Source organism: Eschrichtius robustus, chromosome 13, assembly GCF_028021215.1.
Source record: "Eschrichtius robustus isolate mEscRob2 chromosome 13, mEscRob2.pri, whole genome shotgun sequence".
Lineage (NCBI taxonomy): Eukaryota > Metazoa > Chordata > Mammalia > Artiodactyla > Eschrichtiidae > Eschrichtius > Eschrichtius robustus.
The window spans coordinates 84035091-84048955 of NC_090836.1; the positions used below are offsets into that span (position 1 = coordinate 84035091).

The window sequence follows — 13865 nt, forward strand, 5'->3', positions numbered from 1 at the left end:
TATTTGGTTGTAAGGACAGAAACAGAGGAGATAATAAAAAATGACTCCGAAGTAGAGTAGAAGGAAGCCCGGCGGGGGGGGACCGGGCGCAAGCAGAAGTCCTAAGTAAGCAGACGTTATGAGTAAACAGAAGCTGTGAGGCACAGAAAACACAGAGTAGGGTGTGAGGAAGCTAGTTGGTAGCAGGAAGAGAATGCATCAAAGCAGAGTATACCGTGATACATGTACCACGATTTATTTAACCATCCCCCTCACGTTAGATCATTTTCACTTTTTCTGTATTACAGGAAATCCTATGATGAATATCTTTTACCTCAATATTTGTAGAATTTTTGATTACTTCCTTTAACATGTTCTTGGATCAAAGGGCATGCACATTTGAAAGCTCTTGAGACAAATATGAACCATTTTTTGCAGAAAGAGAGTACGTGTACTGATTTTTCACTCCCTTCAGTTGTATATGAAATCATCTATTTTAGCCCACTATATTATACCAACACTGAGACTTGATCAATTAACCATTTTAATTTTTATCTCTCAATTATTTGCATCATTTTTTACATGCTATGGGGCATTTTTATTTCTTCTTTTGTGAATTGAGCATGTTCATCTTTTGTCCATTTCATCTATTGGGGCATTCATATTTTTCTTACTGATTTCTAAGAACGCTTCATATTTCAAGACCAACGCCCACTGACATATTTTGCAAATACTTCTTCATACTTTTTTGTTTGCCTTTTATTTTTTTTTCAAGTAGTCAAATTTATTGATATTTTCCTTTTTTTTTCCTGAGAAAATATTTTTCTCCTTTCTAGACCAGTAAAATACTTGGCTCTGTTTTTTTTTTCTCCTAGTTTCAAAAAATGTTTTTGTTTTACATTTAACTCTTTTGTTCACTTAGAATTTATTTTGGTGTATTTGAGTCTTTAGGAAGGAAAACTTTGAAATTAAAAAATGGAATTGTGTGATCCTGTTCCAGAAAGATCTCAGCTGTGTTAATGCTAGTTTTCCAGTGGAGTCAACCATCAGTGACTTCCAATAACCAAGGCAGTGAATAGAGCACACACAGAGCCATTGAAGTACACAGCCAGGGAAAGCATATGATCCAGGGCAGGGATGTCACCATTTGTGTGCTCTGTGCAGAACCTTCTCTTACTAAACAGAAATCATGGTTACTGAATAAGAATAATTCAGCCACTTGAACTCTTACAAAGGGTCAGTAACCCTCAGTTCTTAAGCTGGATCTGTACCGATTTACAATGGGACACTTAAACACGCTGTACCTCCGGGACTCTAACACCCACTTTCCAATTGCTTGTCTTTCAAAACTATCTAATTAGATTTCTTAAAAAAGAGAACTCTTTGTCATTTGGGAGAAATTTTTCTTCTCTTTTTTCAGGTTGTCCTTATTTAGTGCCCAGGGTAACTTCAACTTATATTTTCAGCGGATCTTTTTCAAAGTGTGCTGACCGGAAGGAAGCTGGTCTGTGAAGTAGTTGACTATATTTCGAACTCAGCTGTTAGTGTATATAACACAACACCAAGTTCCATAGGACAGTAGGGGCGCACTCTAAAAAGTGACCACACTTTAGATTTTCCATTTCAACAATGGGAAACTTTAGGAATTGGAGAAAGTCTACTAATTTCAACACCCAACTCCAGGAAAGTAATGGTGTATTACTTTGCTGGGGCTGCCATAACGAAGTACCACAAGCTGGGTGGCTTAAACAAAATAGAAATTTATGGTCTCACAATTTTGGAGTTTAGAAGTCCAAGATGAAGATGTGTTGGCACACCCCTTCTGAGGGCTGTGAGAGAAAATCTGTTCCGTGCTTCTTGATTAGCTTTTTGTGCATTCCTTGATTTGTAGCACCATCACCTCCATCTCTGCTTTAATTGTCACAGAATATTCTCCCTCTGTGCATGTCTATCTATAAACTTCCCCTTTTTATAAAAGGACGCCAGTCATATTGGAACAGGGCCCACTCCAGTTACCACAGTGTAACTCAATTATATCTGTAAAGAACCTATCTTCAAATAAAGTTACATTCTGAGGGGCTGGAGGTTAAGACTTCAACACAGGAATTTTGGGGGACACATTTCAACCCATAATAGGTATGTAATACAATATTTATTGTACCAATTCCTCTGATGCATTGGATAGAATACAGGCATCTGGGAAAACAAACAGTGTTTCAATCCTAGCTCTTATTAGATCTGGAACATTGTGAAATTTCCCTGAACCTGTTTCCTTGTCAGTAATAAAAGAGCTGGGTTATGGTAAGGATTTATTCATCAATTCAACAAGTGACTGCACACTAAGGGGTCAGCTATATGTAAAATGCCAAGTATATAGTACACATTCAACATGTGCCATTTCTCTTTCCTTGTACATGTTTAAATTATTAGAATAGTCTGGGAGATAATAGTGCTAACCTAAGTATTAGTGAATAAAATTAAAATGTAATGGAAGTACTTTTGTTAAATAGATTTTTATTAATAGGATGTATTTCTATGTTTATGATATAACTATTTACATTTGACAGGCTTTTGGAGTATTTCAGATTTGGTACCATATTTTGCTTGTGTAGAGAGATGACAGAAACTCCTGGTATTCTTTATCACTTAATGGCTCTCCAAACTTTCAAGGATATAAAAAATAGCCTGGACATGCAATACGATTATAAATGGAGTAGACTCAATGGATCAATCCATGTTTTCTTCCTTAATATAGATGAAACAGTAACTACAGTTTGTTTATGTAAACTTACGTTCACTTTTTGGAATATGTGATCCACTTGAAACCAAGTAAAAAATCATGAATCGATACTTCAGGAGAATTAGTACTATTTCATCATTCACTAAATTTGATGTTTTATTAGCTGGACCATGTTTCCTACAACACTGCATTAGAACAAAATATCTTTTTAGGCTGGGAAATATGCCAGGGAGAAAACTCCTCATTTAGAATTAGAAGCCTCTCAAAATCTCCTTCTCCCAAACATTTGCCTTTCCTGGGATCAGGGAACCTTGTTCTCCCTGATAAGGTGTTTCTTAGAAGAATCTGTAAGGCAGTGGATTTTAAACTTTAAAAAATTATTGTTAACTTTCACAGTGGAGTGCTCGTTTCCAAAGAAATCATACACAAATTTCCATATTTATGGTTAGTGCAGAGTGGAGGTTCTGGAGATCCTTTCTCAGTCTGGTTTTCCTGTGATTTAGAGGGGGTCATGCCTAAGAGATGTCTGTAGATCCCTAGGGCTCACTGAAACACAGTTTGAAAGCCACTGTGTTAGAGCTCGTTCTACAGAGGCATGAAGGCATCTTACCAAGCACGTCTTCTACACCCTATCTGATATTATAAAGTAAGCATCACAGAAGGGGAAATCAAGGAAGAGAAAGGGAACAATATTTGTACACGTGTCCTGTGATTCACCTGGGAATTCTGGCAGACAATGATTTCTGATGACCACACACAGGCTTCTTTTCCATTAGGCAGGGAGGATTTAGTTTTAAAAACTGAGTTTAGGACACACCTATCAGTTTCTCTAGGGAGTACTCACTGACTCTACAAATTGTGTTGTGAAGCACCTGCTTTTACTTCCATAGTCACCTGTTGTTGCACTGATATCTGTATTGTATGGATAATTTTGCTTATTAGTTGGATCCTCTAGTAAGCAAACTCATTGGGGATAGGGGCCATGACTTATTCATTTTTATATCCTCAGTGCCTAATCCAGTAGCTGGATAATAATAAAAACAGCAATAAAAATTATTAATTGATTAATAATAACTAGTTCATAATTAACAATATTTTTTATCATTTTAAAAGCACCTGGCAATTTGAGCACAGCGCCAGACACTGTTCTATGTAGTCCGTATATGGTATCTTATTTAATCCTCACCCAACCCAGTGAAATAGATCCTATTACCAGCATCTCATTTCATGGATGAGAAAACTGTGGCATGGAGAGGTGGAACAACTTGCCCTGATGTCATGCAGCTCAGTGGAGAAGCCGAATTTCAAACCCAGGAAGCCTGTTCTTCCTAATTTGTTGTATGATATCATTCAACAATATTTTTTGAAGACTTTCCATGTGCCAGACACTGTTCCAGGAACTGAGGAACATGGTGATCAAAACCAAGTCCTTGTTTTTGTGGAATTTACACAGTGACATGTTTTCTAAATATGTGCATAGTAAATAATTTGTTAAATGAGTGAATTAAATTTCTAAATTGGACAGCCACATGTAAATCAATGAAGTTAGAACACACCTTCACACCACACACAAAAATGAACTCAAAATAGCTTAAAGACTTAAATATATATCAGACATGACACCATAAGACTCCTAGAAGAGAACATAGGCAAAACATTCTCTGACATTAATCGTACCAGTATTTTCTTGGGTCAGTCTCCCAAGGCAATAGAAATAAAAACAAAAGTAAACAAATGGAATTATTTTTAAAAATAAACAAATTGGACCTAACCAAACTTATAAGTTTTTGTACAGCAAAGGAAACCATAAAAAAAAAATGAAAAGACAACCAACGGAATGGGAGAAAATATTTGCAAATGATGCAACTGACAAAAGTTTAATTTCCAAAATATACAAACAGCTCATACAACTCAACAACAAAAAAAACAACCCAATCGAAAAAAGGGCAGAAGATCTTAATAGACATTTCTCCAAAGAAGACATACAGGTGGCCAACAGGCACATAAAAAGATGCTCAACATCACTAATTATTAGAGAACTGCAAATCAAAACTAAAATGAGGTATCATCTCACACTGACCAGAATGGGCTATCACTCAAAAGTCTACAGATAACAAATGCTGGAGAGGGTGTGGAGAAAAGGGAACCCTCCTACACTGTTGGTGAGAATGTATTTATAAATTGGTACAGCCACTATGGAGAACAGTATGGAGGTTCCTTAAAAAACTAAAAATAGAGGTACCATATGATCCTGCAATCCCACTCCTGGGCATATATCTGTAGAAAACTATAATTCAAAAAGACACATGCACCTCAATGTTCATTGCAGCACTATTAACAATTGCCAAGACATGAAAGCAACCTAAATGCCCATCAACAGATGAATGGATAAACAAGATGTGTTATATATACATAATGGGATTCTATTCAGCCATAAAAAATAATGAAATAATGCCATTTGCAGCAATATGGATGGAACTAGAGATTACCATACTAAGTGAAGTAAGTCAGAAAGAGAAACAAATACCATATGATACCACTTATATGTGTAATCTAATACATGAACTTATCTACGAAAGAGAAACAGACTCACAGACATAGAGAACAGACTTGTTGTTGTCAAGGGGAAGTGGGGAGGGATGGGCTGGGAGTTTGGGATTAGCAGATGCCAACTACTATATATAGAATGGATAAACAACAAGGTCCTACTGTATAGCACAGGGAACTATATCAATATCCTGTGATAAACCATAATGGAGGGCTTCCCTGGTGGCGCAGTGGTTGGGAATCTGCCTGCCAGTGCAGGGGACACGGGTTCGAGCCCTGGTCCGGGAAGATCCCACTTGCCGCGGAGCGACTGGGCCCATGAGCCACAATTACTGAGCCTGCGCGTCTGGAGCCTGTGCTCCGCAACAGGAGAGGCTGCAATAGTGAGAGGCCCGCGCACCGCGATGAAGAGTGGCCCCCGCTTGCCGCAACTGGAGAAAGCCCTCGCACAGAAACGAAGACCCAACACAGCCATAAATAAATAAATAAATAAATAAATAAATAAATAAATAAATAAATAAATAAAATTTAAAAAAAAAACCATAATGGAAACGAATACGATAAATAATGTATACATATATGTATAACTGAATCACTTTGCTGTACACCAGAAACTAACACAACATTGTAAATCAACTATACTTCAATGAAAGAAATTTTTAAAAAAGATTACATTTCTATTTTTACTATCATTTCACAGATGAGGTGACTAAATCTCAGGGAGCCAAGGAACTCTTTTAAGGTAACAAAGTTAATCTGTAGTAGAGCCTGATTCAAACTCACTTCTGTAATCCCTGATCCCTTGCCTTCAAGTCACTCTATCTAAACTAGCCAAAGCAATCCACACTTATTGGATGGGTTCTATTTGCAGAAGATTCTCAGGGATAGGGATAGAGATTTCAGAGCATCTGCTTTGCCTCTAACTAAACTTTGCTTATACTAAGTCTGTTTCTTCTTATTTGATGCTCAGGCGTCTGTGACTTCCTTACAACTTTTAACACGTACACTAGCCTGGCCCAAGTGCTAGATGGATGAATGAAAGTCGTCGTATGATGCATACTGGGAAACGCAGTGAGATACATCATGCCTGTCTCTGCCTACTCTGTTTTAGCTTCTCTGCAAGTTTCACACCTTGGAGAACAGAGGAATAAAAGCACACTGTTCACTCAGATTGTTTGAAGAAGGCACTTTCAGATGTGTTTCAAAGGCTAGGTGGGCTTCTAGATCTGGATAAAACTCTGCCAGCTGTTGGGGCTGTTGTTTGATGAGTGTGGAGACGTATCTACTCCAAAAAGCTACGAGTATTACTAAGCACACAGAACACTTAAATCCTGGTCCACTTACCTTATCAACTGCTTGTGGCCAGAAACAGCTGGCCGACTTGCAATGAACCCTCCTTAGAAGTGTAGCTTCAAACCATCAACCTCAATGCATACCTTATACCTGAAACTCTACTGCTTTACTAAGTGCTAAGATAATTACATTCCACAAGAGTTAGACAGCAATTTCAGCTGCTTGTAGAAGCTGTGGATGGCAGCAAGTTAATACAAACTTCAATTTTCAGACAAGATCCAGGACATGTATATAACGTACTTGGCTATTCCAGGGAGGCAAAAAATAATTACTAGGACTTGTTAAAAGTATTTCTTTTTTCCTTCCCCGGCCATCAATTCTTCCTTCTTTTCTCCTTTTTACATTCCCTTTCCCTCTCTCTCCTTCCTTCTTTCCTGTCTTCTCTCCCTTCATGCTTTCCATTTCTCAACAAACATTTAGGGAGCATTTACCACATGTCAGAGTTTATACCATATGCCATCATGAACCCAAGGACTGAGCTAATACAGTTCCTGACCTCAGCAAACTCAAAGTCTAGATAGAATTGCAAAGTTACCTGATGGGGGAGGCTTGTAAACCTCTTTCTGTGAGAGCGGTTTGAAGGAACCATCTTAGATCTCTTGAATTCCTTCAATGATTTTCCTCTTTGCTTGACCACTGTTTTTCCACCTGGGATTCATCCTACTAGCCACATTACTGTATAATGTTATACTACCCCTTCAAGTAGCTCAGTGTGTTTTCTATAGATTCTGTCAATTATTGCTGTATGCTAATGAGGTTTTAAGGCAAATGCTTGACGTTTAAGGAGCCTTTTAATTATACAAGGAACATCACCTGACTCCCATTGTGCCATGCCTACATATTCTACCCTCCAACTCAAGAAGCAGAGAGGGTGGGGTGAGCTGAGAAAGTTATTAGATGACCCGCTGCTGTGATCCGTTTGCCTGCTTTGGTATGCTTTGGCTGAGTTTATTTAAAGACTACGTTCACCGAGGAAGTTAATTTGAGGAAAGTGATTGTAAATGAGGAGTATTTCCATCTATAAAGATGGTAACTATAAGGGTTAATTTGAAAGGATCTTTTTGACATTTAGTATAGAACCTTCCTTTCAGTGAGCTTAAAGTTCTAGATTTTAATAAATTCCAGTCTGAACCAAATTTCTATACTTTTCAAAATGGATCTTAAAGGAAACAACACCTGCAGAGCAAAAATATTTTCCTCCTATAACCTCAAGCAAATGTGAGGGATGTCTGGTATTGCAATTTTTTATTACTTCAAGATGTCAAGAAGGAAACAATGATTCAGTTAGTCCTTTCTTTTTGCACATTGAGAATTACTCTGCAATTGCTTGGTGCTGGTGTAGCTACCCTCCAGTGGCATTTCTGCTTGAGCACGGTATTTTTCATTATTTAGAGTTTCCTGTAATTTTATTTTGTGATGTTAATATTTAATAATGTCATAACCCAAGAGGTATCTTTGTGCAACTTTAAAATACACACATCTTGTCCTTTTAAATAACTTTAACCTTTTATTCCTCTCACGCTCTGAATATAATGGAATCTATGTGCTTTTTAGTGAGGGTTTTTTGATCCCTGGTTCATAGCTGTCACTCATTGCAGGCTTTCCTTTGACAATATGAACCCCTGCTCCCTGTACATTGATTCTATTTACTTCATCAGAAAGGTAAGTGTAACTATATCACTGCATAAAAAAAGGAATTAAATTGATACAATTCTCTCTTGAGATCTTAACATGAATGTTGTTGTATACACACTTAAGTTCCGATTTATTTGTGGACTTTTTGTAAAAATAGAATTTTCTTAGAAATTCCTGGAAAAACATGGCAGTTCTTATTACGCATAATAGATTCCCCGAGAGTTCCTCAATGTCTAGGAGGAGCTTCAATACCAAAAGACGAACTATTGGTGCATGAAGCGAGGCTTTAGTTTGCTTGTTAAAAAAATTTAGTTGATAAATCCAACATTCCTTAAAGGTTTAGTTTCCAGTGATTTTTGTTCTGAAATTCACACACAAATGCAAAAAAACATATTTCCTACCTGAATATAGTAGGCACGCTATAAAAACAGAGTGAATTTGTAGAAACCACTTTTGGGTAAATGATAAAATGGTTGCTGACCACTTCATCACTGCTCCCAGCCACCAATCAACATTTGAAGGAAAACAAAATCTACCTTTGACAATGGAGGGAAAGCAGGGCTTTGTTTCTTTATTGAGAGAAAGTAGAGCCTGATACAGTTACCATTTAGTTCCCTAAATAATAGCCGTTTCTCATTTTTCATCTTCCCTACTTTCATCAGAGCCATTTATTTTCTTTTAATGCCTTCCTTCTCCTTGCCCTTTTTTGTTCTTAATATCTTTGGGGGACACCAAAGGAGTCATTTATTTCTGCGTTCATTAAAAATAGGTTTATGCTTTGCCTTCTTGGTCTATTCCCACTTGGGCTGCAAGTAAGCAACACATGTGGAAGCAAATGGAGAGTCAGGCATGGTGGGCCCCAGACTTAGATGCCACCACATATGCCTAGATTCTCCCTATTTCTCCCATTCTTCCCTCAGGACAGGAGAAAAGGAAGCAGCAGGGCTCTAATGAAAGCAGGGAGTCACCACTGCAGTGCTGAGACTGCACAGCCCCCAACTTCACAGAAAGGCTTGCAACATAATTTCAAGCTTAAAGGCACCAATAGTCCCTCCATGTTGCTATTTTTCACACATTACCAGAGAATAACCTTCCAGTGTCTAAAAGAAGTGTCATTTTTATTCATTGTCATTTATTTCTTAATAAGTTAGATAATACAAGTTTTAAGAATATATACATTTTTTCCTCATGGGGTTCTACTTCTCTTTCCCTCTCTATTTTCTTCTACACAAAATGGCTGTATTTACTTTTGAACATACACACTAACTCCAAGTGTTTTTTGTGTATTTGACTTTAGGAAACCCAAGTGGCTTCTCCCAAGCCCTCTGTCTCTCATTTCTATTTTGTTCCCTATAGGCTATTTTTACCTTGTTCTTGTGCACCACCAACCCAAAGAAAGACACATTGCCTTAGGGACACAAATGTGGAAGGGGTATAGTTAGTTTTATTCTGAGGTCATACAATCCCTTTGTGAAATCTTAGATTGTCTAATGGTGTCAGAAGAAAATTTCCTTCTGTTAGAGGGCTTTCAGGACTTTTGGAAAGGAGTTCAGAATCAAGGCTGGTTCCTTTTGTTTCTTAATCAATTCACTAAATAGCCTCAACCACATGGGGAAATTATCCCCGCACTGCCAACTGAAACAGTATTTTGAAACAGATTATCAAATAATAGTGCAGACTAATTTCCACAGTTCAATGAGTAGGAAGGCAAAGTACATTATTTGCTAATGCAAATGCTGAGTCTGTTCCCCAAAATTTAATATTCAAAGTCCAGATGGGATAAAGAGACAAAGAAGTGGTTGCTTAACAATTTTCCAAACCAAAGTGACCTGTAACATACAAAATACAGTTCCATTATGTGCAACTGACACATTCTTTGTTAAGAATAATGAACTATAGCAGAATGGCATAATGTAGAACTTCCCATGTGAACTTTCTACATAAGAATGGAAAGAGGACATTTCTTAAACAGTCCTGTGTCTACCGCTTGCCTTGAGGAGGGCTTAATGGCTATTATTATTCATAGTGACAATATGAAGCTAATTGGTTTATAAGGAAGCAGCAGCAAATACTGATGGTGAGATTGGGGTATATAAAGGGAGAAATAAAAATCTATATTCAGGCTACATAAAAATGATGCTTAAAACATAACTTAATCTTGATATTTTATTCATAAATGACAAATTTGTTCACTATAGTGAACATTCCCTAGGTCTCATCAAATGCCATCTCTCAGCTGGTGACTTGCAAATTTTTACACCCAGTTCTGACTTCTCTCCTAAGCACTAGACTCAAATATCCAAATGCCTACTTGGCATCTGTACTAGTACAGCTAGTAGACATCTCAAATTTAGTATGTCCCAGACCAAACCCCTGAATTTTCCCTCTGCCCTTCTTCCCTTTCTCTATTGTCAGCACCACAGTTCACTCAGTTGCTTAAGCTCACAAACTAGGAATCAGCCTTGATTCCTTTCTTTCTCCTAATAATCTCTTTAAAACGTAACTTAAATACAAGTATATTTCACCACCTCACCAGACACCACTTCATCCAGGCCACCATAATCTCTCCAATAAATTAGTCCCCTTTCTTCTACCCTTGTCCCTCTAGTGTCCATTTTCATACAGGTAACCAGTGATCTTTGAAAATGTAAATCAGATCATGTCACTTCCTTGCTTAAGTTCCTCCAATGGCTTCCCTTACCCTTACTTACAGTAAAACTAAAACTCTTTACCCTAATCCACAAGCATTATCTGACCCATGCTTCTTTATTAGACCTAATCTCTTATCACTCTATCCCTTACTTTACTCTCAAGCTTTCTTGTGTTTCTTTGAAAAACTTAATTCCATTCTTGTCTCAAGGTATTCAAACTTGCCATTGCTCCTCTCTGGATTTGCTGCTCCTCAAGACTTTGGATGGTTTGCTCTTATTTCAGTGACTTATTTCAGTGACTGTGCCCTCCTCAGAGATGGCTTCCCTTGACTACCCCTACACAGCCATCTCCTAAACTCCAGGCTCCAAAGCTCTCTCTAAAGTATGTATTCCAACCTAAATCTATATTACATATTTAATATTTTTTTCTCATTGTATTTCTTCCCCCCAAGAATGTAAGCTCTATGAGGTTAGGACTTACTGTCTTGTTCACTGCTGTATCCCCAATGCATAGAACAGTGCCTATCATATAATAGACACTCAATAAATATTTGTTGAATAAATTAATGATTGAATAATTGCTCTTCTTAAGAAGTTTCTATGACTTTACATTACCTAAAGAACTAAAGGTTCAATTTCTTAGTCTTCCATAGCCCACGCCTTTCTTAGCTAAAGTCCCTCACTATCTTATGTCATGCTCCCTTTCCAGGCATAACTTCTTCCTGGGCATTAGTCACCCTGCACTACCACGTCTCAATACTTTGTGGGCTCTAGGGATGCCTTCTTTGCTTCAATGCCCACTCTCCTATTCTGTGTGGCAAATTACAGCCCATAAATCATCCCCAGCTCTTATGTCATCTCCTTCTCAGACTCCTTGCACTAAATTAATTCCTCCCATCAAAATTTGTTATTATATTTATTATAATAAATACCACGTGCCCAGGGCATTTATTGAAACAATCAGCAGCAATTGTTTAACATCGCAGCTGCCAGAAGCAGTGATGCTAGTTAGGGCTAAATAGAGGATGACCAAAAACTTTATAGGAAAAACTGGAGAGCAAAATGTCCATAGGAAGGTTTGAAATGCTCCAACATATTCCTGGTAATCTAGAAGGCCATGCATATGTACAGGGCTGTGTATATACTCAGGAAAGACCTGGGAAGGACCTAATCTCTCACCTCTGGCTGACCTTGAGGCTATGTGCAAGCAAGATATTAAGGGTAAGGCAGAGTTGTAAATTGCCTGTTAAAACATTAAAGGCATGCTCCAATACACACCCATAGCCCCTTGGCAATGGCTAAGGTTCAAAGCATTTAAGGAAATATCTGTCATTAGCTGACCGCCTAGCTAACTGAGCATAGATATCCGTTGCTCTGACAGAGAATATACAGTTACATAATTAGTCCAGGAAAAACACTAAATAAGCAGCATCAACAAACAGCATCACAACAAACCCTAAGGAGTAATATGACTTCCAGAGTGCTCCATTATATTATTGAAAATATGTAGAGTTCAACAAAAACTTAAGAGACATGCAGATAAAGAGAAACACATGGCTCATACACAGAAAAAAAAAGCAGTCAATAGACTGTCCCTGGATGTTGGATTTAATAGACAAGATTTTTAAACTACCCATTGCAGATATATTTAAAATAACTAAAGGAAACCATGTCTAAAGAATTAAAGGAAAATATGAAAATAATATATCACCAAGTATAGAGTGTCAATAAAGAGATAGAAACTATTAAAAAAATAGTAATTTTGGAGTTAAGCAGTATAATAACTGAAATGAAAATATCACCGAGGGGAGGCTTAACAGAAGAAAGAATAAGCAAACTTGAATACAAGTCAATTGAGATTAATAAATTTGAGAAACAGAAGGAGAAAAGAATGAAGAAAAACAAACAGAATGTCAGAGACCTGTGGAACGTTATCAAGTGTACCAACATATGTACAATGAGAGTCCAAGAAGAGAGAAGAAAGAGAAAGGGGCATGAAGAAATAATGGCTAGAAACTTCCCAATTTTGATGAAAAAAAAATTTATCAGCAGATCCAAGAAGCTCAATAAAAGCAAGTAGTACAAAGTCAAAGAGATCTACACCTTGACACACCACAGTCACACTGTCCAAAGACAAAGACAAAAAGAGAATCTTGAAAATAGCAAGAGATAAGTGACTCATCAAGTTCAAGGGCTCCTCAAGAAGATTAACATCTTCTTCTCATCAAAAAGCTAGTGTCTAGAAGGCAATGGAATGAGATACTCAGAATGCTGAAAGAAAGACTATCAACAAAAAATTTTATATCCAGCAAAACTATCCTTCAAAAGCAAAGGATAAATTAAGACATTCTCAGATAAACTGAGAGAATTCATCATTGGGAGACCTGTCCTACGATTAAACAGTAAAGGGTAACCTTTGGGATGAAATGAAAAGACACTAGACAGTAACTCAAATCCACATGAAGAAAATAAAGAGCACCAGTAAAGATAACCAAATTTATAAAAATAAAAGACAGTTTAAACGTATTTTTTGCTTGTATCTATTTTCTTCTTCAGTCTTATTTAAAAGACAGCTTCATAAAGCAATAATTATACAACTGTGTTGATGGATTTATAATTATGAAGTTTAATTTGTATGACAATAACAACACAAAGGAGGAGAGGAGGAATGGAGCTATACTGGTGCCAAGTTTTATATATAACTGAATATAAATTGGTATTAATCCAAACTAGATTGTTTTCAGTTAAGATGTTAATTGCAATCCCTAGGGCAAACCCTAAAAACACAAATTTAAAAATACAGTAAAAGAGCAACAAGGAAATTAAAATGGTATACTAGAAAATATCTATTTAACATAAAAGAATGCAGTAGTCAAGGAATAGAGGAATAAAAAAACATGAGAAAAATAAATACAGAAAACAAAGAGCAAAATGACAGATACAAATCCAACCTCACCAGT

At 37.0% G+C, this 13865-nt stretch overlaps 1 protein-coding gene across 15 annotated transcripts in view; it reads right to left on the reverse strand.

Moving 5' to 3' along the window:
- ANKS1B (ankyrin repeat and sterile alpha motif domain containing 1B) overlaps positions 1–13865 on the reverse strand; it is a 1169527-nt gene that overhangs the window by 170898 nt on the left and 984764 nt on the right. The gene's annotated exons all lie outside the window — the stretch shown is intronic.